Genomic DNA, 17,159 nt, shown 5'->3' on the forward strand with positions numbered 1-17,159 from the left:
CAGAACATGAACATGTGATGTCATTCTTTGCATCACTTATATGTGACCCAATTTCTTGACTGGATGATAGGAGTTCTTAGCAATGTACAAGTTTTGTTTTCCACCTGCAAATTAGCTATATACACATGCATGCATGTCTTATTTTTAATTAAGCAAAATCATATACCTTTCATTGAGCACATTGTATAGTATGTGTGACATGCATGGCTGCAAGGGATATAGCAGAAATAAGGTGCATAAGGGATTTACAAGCTAGAATGGTAGCTGGTCCATACAGTTTGCAGTGCATGTGATAAGTATACACTTATCATCATCTAAAGCATGCACTATCAAGAGGGCCTGGGAGCATGACTCCCCAAAAAAGCATTGAAAATTAGCCTTCTGAAATTCATTTTGATGTACCAAGGTTGAAATTTTATTCAAAAATGCACCTAAATACTTATTTGAATACATGACTGTTCCATTAGAGTAGCTGACTGCTCTATTAGAGTATATCTTGATAATTGGAAGTGGAGGGGTGGAAGGACTTATAGACCCTCCTCTTTGTGCTACATCCATGCATTTCAGTGCTAAAAGTTCTTCGGAACAGTCCATAAGTCATTTTGTGGAGTCCCACAGTAGCATAGTGATCGCTAAAATGGTAAAATGTTACGGCTCCTTGGAAATCCAATTAGATTTTGTACCACACTTTTCATTTTCGTGGCTAATTATACCTAAAAGGTAGCTTTGAAGTGATAAAACCGCGTGAAATGAAATTCTGTTCTGTCCGATTACAGAGGTCGCGACGGTGGGGTCTATATTCTACGGAACGGAACGGAACGGAACGGAATGATGGACTAAACTGCGGAACGGAACGCTTTCTCAGATTGAAGCTTGCAGCTTACCATTGCTGTACAAGTTATCAGTGGCACTTCCAGCAGGTAATCAAACGTACCCCAAGAAAGATAAAACGAATTTAAGGATTGATTGTGGGTTCTTGTTGGTTATCATTAGTAACGAAGTACTAATTGTGGGAATAGCTGACTCAGTGTGTTCATCTTCGGATGTATCAAGTAGGGAACTTAATGCATGACTTGTTTTTACTAGTATGTGAGTTATTTTTACTTACTTGACTTTAGAATGTACAGTTTGAGGCCCAGCCTTTCTAATCGGCATAAATCAGTATGTGTATAGCTACACTACAAAGGAAACAAGTATGGTGACAAGCTGAATCAACTCAGTCTAAGCAGAATCTAAAGGAATTTTGTGCAGTGTGTGAGGAGCAAACATTCAGATACCTCAAGGAGGCTATATTGTGTGAACATCAATGATTCATTAACAGAGTAGTGGACTATTGTCAGATATCTCAGCTTGAGTACTGAGTTGAATTCTGGATGGGGTCTATTTTACAGAATGGAATGCTTTCTGAATCAACTTGCAGCTTGGCTAGCTGCTATCATTGCTGAAATTGCATTTTATCAGTGGAACCTCTAGGAAAATGGAATAGGATAATTATAAAACATTAATTAAGTGATTGTTTAGGTAATCATGACTTTATTCAGTCTAATAAACAGAATATATGGTTGATTGAGTGAGGTATCACTTGCAGAATGTTCATACGACCAGTGATGAGATGCATGGATTCATCGAATTTTTGTTGTGGTTGGAGACATTAAATATCCAAAAGCAAACTGACTGTATAATATTAATCCACTTTCTTTATATTTTCTCAATTTTGAGCCTGTATACAAATAATTGAATTTTCCTTGTCAATAGAAATCCTAGAATAAGATGGGAGAGAAACTTATCTTTGTTTACCTATACTGTACAACCAAGAGTTCGTAATACTGATTTGTATGGGGGAGAGTGTCTAACTCCCAGTATGGCCTGTACAAATGCCCTGCGTAAAGTTCACCTTTCATCAAATCAACACCTTTACAGGGGGATAGAAAACTGTTGATTAGTGTTGCTGAAGAAGGTAAAGCCTTTGTTCTGAAATAAGGCCGAGGTGTTACTTTAAGCAGGGTGTTTGGTGAATGCATTCAAGTTAGACACTCTCCACCTTATTATGAACTCTTGGTACAACTTCAAAGGAAAATGAAGAAAACATACAGATGAATCAATAAAATCACTACAGTAAGGTGAATTACAGACTAGTGAGATCTTGGTTAATTAATGACAGTGATTGGAGATTAAGTGTGGTAGCTTCTTGTTCTTGAATATGTTGCAAAGTGGAAGTACAAATCAAAATGGGATATCAATTTCATTATGAAAAATTTGTATACATAAATAATCTAGCATTACTATTTCATTTGTCCTCCACTTAAACATGCTACAACAGTACTAGTGTCAGTACCTTGGCAGTGAGTCTACCTTGAAATTTCAACTCTAGAGTAGATCCAACACAGGACAGCCCGCACTGTAACAAATACACGTGATCCCATTGTAATTTCATGGACCAGCTGGACTGGGAATCACTTGAAAATAGATGAACAAATTTAACCTGTTTTGTTTGAAGTGAAGCATGTGAAATGTTACACTTAAGAAATCCTAGGATTCTTAGGTGGTATGTAATTAATGTGAGTGTTCCATTTCAGGTCTGACTAGATACATTGAAATTACACACACATCCTGGTCCAAATCACGTTTGCCTGGTGGCTACGGGCATGATTTCACATGCGGCTTATAATAGAGATTTGGCTGATCTTGGAGTTTTGGCATTTAACCTGATTCAAGGCTAGCAGTCAGACACATCCTTGAATTGTGCAACAGATAAAATCAGCTCACTATTGAATACGGCATTAGTCCACTGCACCAGCTGTTAATATATTAATAACTCCATGCATACACTTCAGTGATGTTTGCAGAATATACCATCCTTGCGGTCTGCCAAAATATTTGCTCCTCACACACTGCACAAAATTCTTCAAGTTTTAATTCAGCTGGCTCTTTCCTGTTACCAGTATCTTCCTGCTTGCTTTATTTATACACTGACTTATGACTTGAAAGACCGGCCCAGACTGTTTTCTAAAGTCTAAATAAGAAAAACAGCTCACATAAAGTTCCCTTCCGTATGGATGAACATCACTGATACAGCTCATCCCACAATAATACTTCGTTACTAATGACAACCAACAAAAACCCACAATCGATCCGTTAATTCTTTTTGTCTTATGTTTAATCACCCACTGGAGATGCCACTGCTAACTTATAAGGGAAGTTTCAGCAATGGTAAGTTGCAAGCTTCAATTTGAGAAAGCGTTCCGTTCCGTGGTTTAGTCCATCATTCCGTTCCGTTCCGTTCCGTAGAATAGTCCCCACCGGTCGCGACACACCCGAATATTAATGGTTGTAGCTCCGCTTACGAGTGGAGGAATGAAACAAACTATGGCTGCTTAGAAAGTACATGTATTCCCCTAACAGTCAGTGGTGGTTGTGAGGAATTTCATCTTTTAGTGGAGGATTGCTGGGCGGTGTCCGATAAAAGAGGTAAACTTCCGATATTAGAGGTTTTCGGACAGTCAATTTAATCGGCTGTAGCAAAGCAACCACAAAAGCTTTCCAGCCTAAATTTTGGTACATTGCTAGGCTAAGTGTGAAGTTTATCCGTGGAAAAATTCAGAAGATTTGGCCTGGTAGTTTCTGAGAAAAAGTGTCCGATTATAGATGGTGTCCGACAATAGATCGCTTACTCTACTTTACGGGACGGGACGTAAAAAATAACGCTCTATTGGACTATTCTTTGAACTGACAGATTGAGTGACCTTCATGTACCGATAGTTTGGCCACCACTACGCCACATCTACCAGGAATGTATAGCCTCGGTAGCTCCTTCGCTAAAATATAACTCAGCGCGGGGCGCGTGGAATAACATGAATAACGAAGCACGTGTTGACACCTGCAGGTGCAAATTTTTTTTTTTTTTTTTAGTTTGCACCTGCAGGTGCAAATTAAGCACATGACCACTGCTACAGCGAATCAAGCAACGAACTTAATGTGATATTATGGAGCCGTTCCTATTCCTTACTGTAGCAGCCGTAGTACGCCCTATACTACCGACGAAGCGGCCAGGATTCTTCACGGAATTAGTGGAAGTGACTGCATGGGGTTTGTTGCACACAAGCAGTCAAACCAAAAGGCGGAGATGTGTTCATATACGTTGCTCAAAGCGAGAGATACATAAGTAAGTAGCTTGCTAGTCGTGTTGGTGGCTGATTAACCCAGCATCCCACTAGACAAGGTGCATTATGCACATATCATTAAAAATTATTTCATTGTCCTATAGCTAAGCAAGCAGTTATCAATTTATGTTGATTTAGCAATAGTTCATAACATAAGACCACGTAAAGTTGATTACTAGTTTCCTGTTTTGCGTATTTTTTAACAGATGCAGGTGGGAGATACACTTTCTAAACGCATGCAGGCGGGCTGGAGGTATTGATTCATTATGGAATAAAAAATTAACACTGCTAGAATAGAGTGCAGATTGTTACACAACAAAAATGAGTATATCTACATAGAACTTTATTTAGGTACCATTTATAAATGACATGCAAGAACAATAGCTGAATTAGGAGTCAAATGTCCAATAGATTATCTTCAGGTGTAGGTGACCTCCCTTGTTTCTTTAATTTTTATTTCTAAAATCCCAAATTTTTGTTTGTTTGCATTTTAAATAACATTGCAGTGCCTATAATAGTGAGCCTACGCATAAAGAAAGAGCAGTGCCAGACTTCATATTTTTGCCTGAAGGCATGCCTCTACTATCAAATACTGACTCAAAAGTGACTGGCCATTCACACTCTCCAGCTATCAACCTCCTTTTGTGACAGTGTTACAAATGACATGCATGGACAATCTTCATTTATAAAAACATAAAGAATCTATCTCCATGGGCACTACCACCAATCAACCAACCAACCATCAAATTGTGCTGGCATGATTGGTGCAGGCCTACTGCTGCTCCATTTTACATAGTGGATATGATGAATACAATACTCCTCATATTGTTGTATACCACAATGGACTATTATGCATGTATGCAAGCCCTTGGCCTTTCAACCTTGTAAATTGGTAACCAAATACCGATACAGAGTGATAGAGGAGCTAATTGTAATTTTAGCTATACGATAGCTTTTACATCATCATCCCAATCCCAATATTTTATCACCAGCAATCAAGATTGTGGAATCCTTTACCAAGTCCTGTGTAATAGATGTGAGATGTCCAGAGTATAGCTATAGAAATTTTGTGAGGGACACCTTAATTCTTTAGCTACATACTTATGTGCACTATCAGTCATGCTGAGCTGGTGAAGCTCAGTATAGCTATAAATGAATAACACCGGAACAGAATTACACAACACATACTAATGTGTCTCTCACATATGAATGGCGGTGTACCTGCTAACGTTACTCCCAACTCCTTCAGTTGAAGAATTGTTGCTGCTGTACCGTAAGGATATGTCGTGTACCTTGTGCCAGCAATAAGGCATAGGGATTTTATTTATTTATTACTTGCTTTACAGTATACACACAACAAGATACATACAGTATAAACATTAGTAGTCCTTAAAATCTAGTGTATGCTGAAGGTCCACTGGCATCCAGTGCCAGTGGCCAGGAGTAAGTAGTTATTAAGATTAGTTATAGTTGCTTATATCATATTATATAAACTCATTTAATGCAAGGGTTACAGATGATCAAAGTTGGGGGACTTATTACAACAGGGACAAACAAAAGAAAAAGTGCATGCATTGTCAGGATCAAAATTTAGTTCAAAATGATTCCATAGAAAGTTTGTAAGTTTTTACTTGATAGTAGGTAGGCTAAGATTGTAATTTATTATTAGTAAAACATTCCATATACGAGGGAGTCTGTTGAATAGAAGTTGCTGCTGGAAACATTAGTATTTCTTATGTGTTGCAGTTTATAGCTAGATCCTGATCGTGTGTTTCCTGAAATGAATTTAATATAGTCAGTGATATTAAATGCATTTATAAGGGTTTTAAGGTTTTTTAACTTTATGTCACAGATGTCCAAAACATACATTAAAGGCAAAATTTTGAGCTCAAGTAGTCGAGATTTATAGTAGCTAGTATAGTCATTCAATATGTACTTTGTTGTGCGACACTGAAGCTGTTCTAGTTGTCTGATACCTTTTAATAAATATATGGTTTCCATAGTGTTGAACAAAACATTAATTGGGATCTGACTAGTGATATATAGATGTTTCTTGGTTTATGTTAGTTGAAAAAGAACGTCGTAATAATCCTAACATCCAATAAGCCTTTGATATTATGTGTTGGTGGTGGGGTCTCCAGTCTAAATCTGATGAGATACTGATACCCAGATCTCTATGAGTAGTCACTTTGGATATAACATTGTTGCCTATACAGTAGGATGTTTGCAGGTGAGGTTTAAAGGACATGGATGGCAGTTCCATAAAGTTATTCGATCAGGTTTAACTGATGACCTTTCATCTGTATTAAATCACAATCATTCGTTTCAGCTATGTGCCATGTGCTCTCTTAGCTAGCACCTGCAGGTGTGAGCAGGTGCACAGCACATGCTTCTTTATTTCACGTGGCCTCGTCACAGTGCTGAGTTATGTTTTAGCGAAGGAGCTACCGAGGCTACATTCCCGGTAGATGTGGCGTAGTGGTGGCCCAACTATTGATACATGAAGGTCGCTCAATCTGTCAGTTCAAAGGATAGTCCAATAGAGCATTATTTTTTACGTCCCGTCCCGTAAAGTAGTAATGTAGCATTTTCCGGAATTGTTCCGTCCCGTCCCGTTCCGGAAAGTAGGTATGCCCATCAATCACTGCTGTTTCCCAGCTGTGCCAGATCCAAGTCTAACTTGCGAAAGGAAGCGGTGCGAGCTTCAATTTTTTCAGCACTTCGACAAAAGCACGTTCAGTCTTCCGTAACAGTGTGTGACGATTTTAGTTTGACATATGACTCAATCCCACAATGACTCCACCTATATGCCCATATAAAATGCATACATCTTCTAAGTCGGTTAGAGACCACGCCCTCGGATCTTCGTGAATTTTAAAAACCACAAAGATCCTCGTGCTAGGTCTCTAATCTACACTAAGAAGGAGACAAAAATAGTACATGCCAGAACACAGTAAATCATGTTTGGTAAAATTAGCACCTTAACTATTTGTGAGTGTTGACTGCTGAATATAATTGTGATCTGCTGAATATAACTGTGATCTGCTATGCAAAAACCAGTCTTTTCCCAAATTCCATTTTATTGCTTCTCTGTTATCTATAGCAACAAAGGAGTGGACAGCCAAAGTTTCAGCCTTTTGTGATGGTGTTCAGGGGCGGATCCAGAGTTTGGAAAGAGGGGGGGCACCTTTCTGAAAAACAGTTGAAGACCAAAAAAAAAAAAAAAAAAAGGTCACGACAATAATAGCTAGTTATCCTTACCAACTATATCACGTCTGTTATGTAAAATAAAATCCTATTTATAGCTTCATAGGTAAGCTACACTGCCTCATGAACATTGTGACTGCTTTATTAGAGTAATTGACTGCTCTATTAGAGTATCTCGATCTTGTATGCAATTTCTTGAAGGGGGGGGGGAGGGGGCATTTGCCCCAAATGCCCCATCCTGGATCCGCCACTGGTGTTATAGCATTAGACAGTTGGAACAGAAACAAAATTCAATTTGAACAGCAACAAAACAGCAAATAAATTACGGGCACTTTCTAAATCATAACTCAAGACCGAAATAAGTCTGTTCACCATGAACTGGCAAATCGATCAAGGTATCCCTGTACACCTCCATGTGGATGGCCATTCCAACAATGAAATGAAAATGGTAAACGTTATATCTACTACATTGTAAATAAGTGCCTATAACTTACATGTCTTATGCTGCATGAACACTAAACAAAGATTTTCTTATTCCTTATGAACTGATGGTGTATAGGTTTGTTGAATTGAACTTTGTTTCACTACATACTGAAGTGATTAAAACAAGTGTAAATTTTTATGTAGCACATGTATTTTACCCAGTGAATTTTGTGAAAACAACCAGTGGGTCACAATTATCACTTTCTCTTTGATTTTATGCCATTGCCATGCAACCTTAAGTGTATATATATTCACTCTACTCACTCTGCAATGATACCAAATACAGTGCAACCTGTTAATGTACCATTTTCAGTTTGATTAGAGATCACAGAAAGTGGTAAAGCAAGAGAGGTCACCGATAAAATTTTAAATCCCTAATTTGGGGATTAAATTCCCACTGGTATATCTTCAGGTGTAGGCAGCCTTCCTTGTTTTACTATTTTTATTTCTATGAACTTAAAATTCTTCACACTTGTTTGCTTTTTTTTGTGATTATAACTGGTGAACACCTGCATACTACATCAAAAGACAGAATGGTGTCAGAATTATTATAATTGTCTAAATGTGTGCCCCAACTATCAAATATGTGAACTGGTCATTACACTTCATTTTCAACTATGTTCTGGTACAGTCACTATAGAAAGTATGGACAATTTCCATTACAAACATATAGGGAAGTCATTATGTACTACTGTGAATCAACACCTCACACTGTCAGTAAATATAAACGGAGGACAATGGTAAAATCCATGATGCATGCACTGTGGTATGCCAAAAGGCCACCTGTCAGACTGAACTGACATCAAACAGTGAAAAATTAAGCTTGTAGCCTTAACTGTTATTGAGTTATGCTTGACTGAAGGCATTAGTCAGTCAGTCAATCAGTAGAAAAAATTCCACTGAAAAAAATCATGGCAACCTATTGGAACTATTACTGAAGGCACTTTTGGGCTTGGTTATACTTAACCAATACTGCCAAGGTACCATGAAGATATTATAAGGCTGATTTCTGGTCAACTTTTTTTGTGAGAAAGTACAAACCTCCATGATCCCTAACATACAGTGCTACCGTACTGTATGATATGTCCTGATTTTCCAGATCAGATGATGTACTAAGGGACATTAAATATGTTTAGCACTGTATTGTGCACCAGATTTGCACCAGAAATCATTGGAACTAGACAGATTTTGTTGTAAGGAATAATTATAGAGGATATCCACACACTAAACACTTTCTGGTTAATCATGAGTCCTTATATGTTATATATTAAAGGAAAAATTAGAAATTTTAAATTTGATTAGGAATCATAGAAAAAAAAGTAGGGAAACAAGGGAGGTTGCCTAGACCTGCAGATATACTAGTGAACACTTAATCCCTAATCCAGTCTATACCCAAGACTAAGACTGAATTAGGGATTAAATGTTCACTAGTACACCTGGAGGTGTAGGCAACCTCCCTTGTTTCCCTCCATCTTTTTCTATGATCCCTAATCGACTTTAAAATTTCTAATTTTTCCTTTAACTAGTTTGTTTACTTTTTTTGTAACATTATTATGAATGGTGAATCCACGTATACCGCATCAAAAGAAAGAATGGCACCAGAATTAATGGTTTGTCTGAACACGCGCCCCAACTATCACAAACTGCTTCGAAAGTACAGTGGCCATTACACTTCGATTTCAGCTATGTTCAGCCCGTTACACAGCGCCACAGACGAAAAACAGTACAATAAGTCCCTCTGTAACAATCTTGTCACCACAAAAATACGATGATTCACGCGCCCCTAACTATCAATTACTGCCTCATAAGTGCAGGGGCTATATTACGTTTCACTTTCAGCTATGTTAGGCCCGTTTCACAGTATTACAAACAAAGAACAGTGTTAGAATCATCTCTGCGATCAGTCCAGTCACCACGGAAAATATGGATGATTCCCGTTTACAAACGTACTGTAGGGAAGTCACGCATCGCGCTACCACTAATCAACACCATTGGCTGTAAGTAAAAAGAAATGGGACAAAAAGAAGGACAAAGGTAAGTCCATGATGTGTGCATTGTACATACTGCGGTATGCCAAAAGGCACGTCTCGGGATGAAGCAACGTCGAACAGTGAAAAAATCAAGCCCGTAGCCTTAGCCGTTATCGAGTTATGCCTGCCTGAAGGCATCAGGCAGGCAGGCAGGCAGGCAGGCAGGCACACACACACGTTTTTACAAAAACAATTTCAGTAAACCAGGCGCGCACAACTGGTTTAAAAATTCTTTAAAATTTCTGCAAAAGATCGAGATACTCTAATAGAACAGTCAGTGGTACAATTTTAATCTCAAATATTACTAACACTTTGACTGAAGGTCTGACAGCAACATGTGCTGCAGCCTTAGGATTACTTAACCTAATTTCAAGGACTTAGACTTACTGACTTGACTTAGTGACTGATAAGGTGCAAATATAATGCTAGCTATCTGTAAACGTAAAACCAGCATGTTCCTCACCCTTGATGAAGAAAATCTATGATAGCATCAGTGCAGTGCTCATTAAACTCTAGCTATGTTTATCCGTTTTTAATAGTTATGTATTAGAAGGGATTTGATTGGCCGGTTTTAATGTGACTTACTGATCTATTATATGGCTTGTGACCAGTATCACATAACTTTTGCCTACTGACTGACCCATTTTGTTGCAAAAATCTGAACAACAACTTTTCAAATAAGTATGGCCTATTATTGTAGGTAAAAATTCGACTTCTTTAAAATAATTTGCTAACTGTTGTTACATGTTGGACTAACTCTCACTTGAATACAACTGCAGTGGTGATAAATTCCGTTGCCTTCTTGGGGTAGAAATCGATCGAAATATCTGCAAAAACTGACATTATGAGCTGTAACTCTCAGAAGCCTGGATCTTTTATCGCAATACTGGAGTTCAACCTTCCTCTATGAGTAAACCTTCACCTAAAAGCATCGGTAGTTTGATTGGTGAGGTAGGTTTCCTGTCGCTACATCATTTGAGCATGATTTTGGGCTCCAAAAATGAGTTTTCGTCTACGGACACCAAATGATTGATAGCCCAAACTTCTTCACATCGCACTAGTAATCATCCATCGACAAAGAAGTGACATACGAAGTTTGGTCAAGTTGTGACATCTCTAACCATCTGGGTGAGCATGATAAAGCAAAAAAATTGCCAGTAATCAGTCACACTTTCACTACATAACTTGTCCACCAACTGTTTAAAAATAGATATCTCGGAAAATAAGATATCTCGATATCTCGGAATTCACATAAAGTTTTCTCCGTGAATCTTCCATTGGAGAGTTGGCACAATCATTTCGCTGCCATAAAAGCGATTGATCAAACAATTGGATTGTTTTTAGGGCTTCTGGGGACAAGGAATACGATGTTGCAGTTAGTTTTCTGCTACAAATATGTTTGTGTGGAGTTTTACGATGATTTTGCAATATAGCCACCACAATGTTATGTTCTTTTTGCAAGAAACGACCCAGCACATGTTAGTTACACCGAGGTGAGCATTTTTGTTCATGTAGTTTTCAATATTACTATACTAAAAGTCAGCAAATTTGCACCACAAATACAGGTACCTCATCTCTTTGATGTAGCATTGTGGTAGCTGTCAAGGAGCCGTACATTAAGAGACAAAATAATCATATAAGCAGCTATAAATCAACAGTACAACTCATTGCTTTGCATGCGCATTGTCTTTTTGAGTGGAGGTGACTGGTACAGAGTGGTTGCACTTCACCATGTGTATGCTGTGCCATCTTTGCCATCTGCAAGATGCTAATTGCATGCAACTATTTAGTGGCTTTCTATGGAGGTGACCTTTATTCAGAGGATCTTACAAGTAAGGTTACACTGTGGTCCATGTATTAAGGTATTTATAGCAGAAAACAGAAGTACAAAACATTATTGCAAAGCTTAGTTATAAGCATTTGTTCAATTGTGTCATTTTTGGGACTTTTTTCAATGGAAAGATATGGAGAAAATTTTGCCTATTTTAAAGGACAAAATTGCTTATAACTCCACCATCCTATAAAGGATTTTAAAAACTAAGTGTTTATGAGATCCTCAGGGAGTACAGCACAAGGCTTTGCTAAATAAATCATATTTCTATTAATTTTAAAATTCTTCCGGAATCGCTACAGTAGTACAGCCATTTTGTTTTGTTACGTAAGAAAACGTCATTGCGGATATCATCCATTATTTGTACCATAGAATATTTTTTTTAAATTTTTTTTACAAAACAAACTAAATAATCACAACGAATAAAATACAACGAATAAATACAACTACTGGGAAAGGGGAACAACAAAGAAAACTACAGGGAAAGGGGAAGTCATCATCACTACCTTGCAGAGCCCAACACCTTAAAATCATTCGAGCACTATTCACCAATAAAGCCCCTGTTTGGTGATTATTAGTTTCTCATCCACTGCCCGCATCTTAAGCTACCGCATGGTAAGCCATTATTAACTCTGTGCATGCTCAGATGAACACGTGATACGAAACCATCACAATTTTTTGTTGATCAGAACGCTACAATGCACTATGTATCGCCAGGAGAACTGTTGTTTTCCTTAGCAAAATGCTGCAGAGTTGCAATCGTGTTCTCAGTACCGACTTCATCAAAGCAGGCTTTCAGCTGACTGTTGAATACAGTTGGTGATCACAAAAAGTAGAATCAGCTGGTGAAGGTTATGTTTGTAGTAAGAAAGGAAGACAGTTAGGCAAGGTCTGTACATCAGTGTGTTAATCTTATAAAATAATGGCCTAATGGTAATACCCTCCAGCCCGCATCATAATAATTAGAAAGGCTGGATGAGAAACTAATAATCACCAAATAGGGGCTTAAAGAAACAGAGAGTTGTTGAAGTAGATTTCTTCTGGCCACTTTAGGTGAAACGTCAGAATCTATGCTTGCACCAGTACAAATTAGTGTCCAATTGTGTGAAGCGCTGAACTCACCGGTCAGGTTCTGAGTGAGGTTTTGTGACTGTTCACGTTCCTCTGGTTCACACTTTTGATCATGAAGACCTCGATGAAGACCCGCACGAACGATTTAGAGTAACTGATTGCACGTGATAAAATCTTATTTTCGCGATATGCTTCTCGTTGTACAGGGGGGTGGCTATCGTTTTGTTCACCCATGTTGAGTCCATAAGCGCCTCAGGTGCTTTTATAAAAATAATTAATCGGATATTAATGTGCGCCTATAAAGATCGATAATACGAGACACACAACCACAAGCTTGGACACAAAAGAGAAGATATATTCAACTTTCAGGATGTGAGGTACGTTACTTTTTTGTACGAAACGGTAATTTACCCTGGGGGCATTATTTAAATATAGTCTATACTGTGACAGACCCTTTGTAGTCATGGTTTAACTTGCACAATCTGCCTTGGCCTATACAGGTGTGATCAACTTAGAGGCTTGGCTAAGGGAAGTGTTGTAATGTCTGAGTTTGGCATAATAGAGCAGGCAATGATTCTTAAGGTCATCACTTTAATTTTATCATGCTATGTACATATGTCGCACATTGGTGATTCCAATTGATGTGCTGCAAGATGAGTTTTTGGAGATACAATGTAGGGTTGGAACGAATGTACAGATACATCCTCCAAAACTCTTGAAAATGTTACCAAAGCTTTGTTACAAATGTCATGTCAACAATTAATGCACACAGCTGATGGTTATTAGGGGTACTGTACACTGTAGTACAAACTCCTACACTTCATTATAGCTCCAGTACAACCATTGTTTAAACATACAGTGGAACCTGTTAATCAGGACACTTGAAAATGAGTACACCTGTATAACCTGGATGCATGGTAATGGTCTCAAAATGTCCGTTTGCATGCAATCTGACCTGGAAAATCAGGACACCTCGATAATCTGGACACTTTTGTTCGGTATTAATACACAGGGGTTTCACTGTATAACTAACCAAAAAATATGTAAATGGCAGCTCCCACAAGGAGTGACTATACTTGTGCAACTGGTTTAACTTGTTAGTATCCATGGTAATGAAGCTTTGGTGGGGTAAAGCAGCATCCAAAAGTTATTGTCTTAACCCTAATACAAAATAGTCAGGATAAATTACCTGCAGCATTCTAACATTTGCGCTAGTCTTTTAAGGAGGTAAATAGTTGTTGGAAGTCTTCCAATTTCCCTAAGCAGTCTCTGTGGTGTGTGTGGCCACAGCACTTTTTTTTCTTTGTCATTGAGTTGGGTAGTATCTGGTACAGTTCAAACCTCATACACACTCGCATTCGTACACTACTCAACTTATATTATTGTGTAATAGAAAGCAATATGATGAGTAGCAGTCACTGAGAATAAAAATAATTTGTTGTTTTTTTCTCCCATGAAACAAGCATGAGTTATGTGCATTTGATTACGTTGCAGTATAACATAATTTTATCATTGCTGTTTCTAAGCTTCTTGCTTCTTGCTTCTTTCATTGCTTCTTGCATTGATGTATACAACTGTACCTTGATGAATGCCAGTTCATGGTGAATAGAATGACACAAGTCCCAACTCTGTAGCCTATTGTACTCAAGACTTGTGATCGATTAAACAAAGTGCCTGTAAATTTCTGTACAAGTCAATTGTTTTGCCTCCGAAATTACTTACCGGATAATGCTGAAACTAACAGCCCATTGGTTTTCCAACTAATAAAGTCAGAAATTCAAGAAAATGCAGACAAGTCATTTTTTTGCTCAGCGGGTCACTTATTGTCTACTATCCTCCAAGATTAAAATATGCTAGGAGCTGATTATAATAATTCCATTCCCTAATGTTTTTGCACTAACTTATGTAAACTATCTGTATGTTGTAATGCTATATATGGTACTGTAGCACCATAAACAATTATTACTTTTGAAAGAAGTATTAAAGAAATGCTGGCTAAAAATGTGCTGGGTGTTACCTTAATTAAATACAGTTGGCATGCATTGAATGAACCTCACTAGTAGTTGATATGAGGGGGGGGCTGGGCTAACCCAGACTTATTTTTATAGTTTGGTAAGATGAGACCAAAAAAAAAAAGGTCACATGTGGCTAGGGTTATATTATGGCCTCAACAATGGAGCAGTATGTCCCATACACATTAACGTATGCAAGGAAATTTTGATGTCAGAAAAATTTGATGAATCGACAAATTCATATGTTTATAAGCCAGCGGCGGAGGAAGTAGTTGATATGAAGGGGGCTGGGCTAACCCAGACTTATTTCTATAGTTTGGTAAGGTGAGACCCAAAAAAAAAAAAAGGCAAGAGCTTTCCACCTCACCAGCTACCATTTCTAGCTGATAAACTACATAAAAATCCTTACATAGCTCGCTACACACTGACTACTTTATTAGAGTGACTGCTCTATTAGAGTATCTCGATCTTTATCATGGGTTTCAGCCCCACTCCAAGAAAGATAATTTCGTTGTGATATCATTCTGAGGGGGGGCTTTAGCCCCCTAGCCCCCCCCTTTCCGCCGCCTATGTTATAAGCACCTTTAAAAGTACAGGTTTTGTCTACAATTTCTTGATTTTCGTCAACATTTTATTCGTCAAATCTGCTGAAGTGTGAATTCGTCAAATTTTTCTTACATCAAAATTTCCTTGCATACGGTAGCTATGTTTGGAGGTGGCCACTATATCAAAGTAGTCTTATTAAACACATGGCTTCTAAGTGAGGTGTTATGAAGTATAAGCAACTACAGTGGAACCTCTCTAAAAGGACCTCCGTGTAAAGGGCACTGAACATTCAGTCTCTTGATAGTGTACAGTTGATAGTGTATAGTTTTAGATTGTCCCTTTACAGGCCCCTACCAATACAATCATACCCCTGAAAACGCAACTCCCAATATAGTTTCCACACAGGGATTATTCACCACCAGATCCCGATAATAAAATGTGCCTATTGGAAGCTAAGCATTGTAGATATCTAGATACATAATATTATTTATTTCATCATTGCAGATGGATTTTGTACTTACAACCATAATACCATCTACTTGGAACCAGTGATGACGTCTTTCGTTTGTAATAATTACATACTGAAAACTTCCACAGATGTCCCTGCTCTGAGTCACCAGGTAGGGATGACTGTGCTAGCACAGTAGTCAAAGACTTTGCTTTATGTGTGTGTGCGATATTTATGTGATATGATAGTGTACAGTAGTTGTGTCCACATTAGGTCTTGTGTAACCTGTGACCTGTACTGAACTCAAGACTTTTATTACTTCATCATGTTGTAGTTATTAGGTTTTGTATGACATCATTAATGGTTGCCACTTGTATATACAGTATCAGGAGCTTATTAGCCACCGAAGGCGGCGAAGGAGCATGAAACTCGGTTCCATCACAATCCAAATTACGTCATGTTTTTGAATAAATTGCTACGAGTGTTGCGCACAATTAGTATACAGCATCGATTAATGAGATTTTACTTTCCTTATATGGAAACTAATCGCAAATGAATTTGGATTTTGATGGCACCCAGCAGGCTACGTAAGTTTCATGCTCCTTCGCCGCCTTCGGCGGCTCATAAGCTCCTGACAGTATCTATTAGTTAGTTGTCATGTGGTTGTGTTATCAGTTTTATTTGTTACTATTAAAAGTTATTATTGCATGTGATAAGTCAAGGGACTGGTTCTAAAGTACTAGAGGGTACATTACACGACCAATCCCCTAATTATATTCCAATATGTTTACAGATTTAGTTTACTACATCAAGTTGCTGGGTGTCAATAGCAGACACTACCATATGACACATACACAGACTATAACTACTGGACCTCAACGAGTCAACCTAATTTATGAACAGGTTACTGTGATCAAGTCTATAATTATGCAGAAGTTACAAATGAAGCAGCTCACACTTCATGTTATATAATAATGTTTACACTTCCCATTAAATATTTCTCTAGGTCTACACAGGAAGTGTCTTGATGATAACCACAAGGTCTGTACAAAATATACCGCTTACAGGATATGCATGTTATCTACTGATAACCCAGCTTTCTTTGTACTGCAACTGGTCCTTTTGAGTTGTAGCTTTTTTGTTTTCCCTATAAAGTTTGTTTGAGCCCAGCTTCATGTACCACACACAGTACATGGTGTCCATTAGCAAGAGCCTTCATACACTTAAAATCATCTTTAACACTTTGCAAGTAACTCAGTTTAGTTTAGTGCTTACTCCATACCCTATGGTCTATGCTATAAGTTATGTCCATGTGTAGGTAACATCTTCTGTGTAAGCCGGACCAGAAAGGAATTAAGAACAACAATCGTC

The 17,159-nt window shown here is 38.0% G+C and overlaps 1 long non-coding RNA gene across 1 annotated transcript; it reads left to right on the forward strand.

The window, feature by feature from the left end:
- The first annotated feature begins 13,059 nt into the window (after positions 1–13,059).
- Positions 13,060–16,154, forward strand: LOC136266231 (uncharacterized). Its single transcript, XR_010705971.1, has 2 exons — positions 13,060–13,159; positions 15,845–16,154. It is a non-coding gene; the product is annotated as an uncharacterized lncRNA (long non-coding RNA).
- The last annotated feature ends 1,005 nt before the right edge of the window (positions 16,155–17,159 follow it).

Source organism: Dysidea avara, chromosome 9 (assembly GCF_963678975.1).
Source record: "Dysidea avara chromosome 9, odDysAvar1.4, whole genome shotgun sequence".
Lineage (NCBI taxonomy): Eukaryota > Metazoa > Porifera > Demospongiae > Dictyoceratida > Dysideidae > Dysidea > Dysidea avara.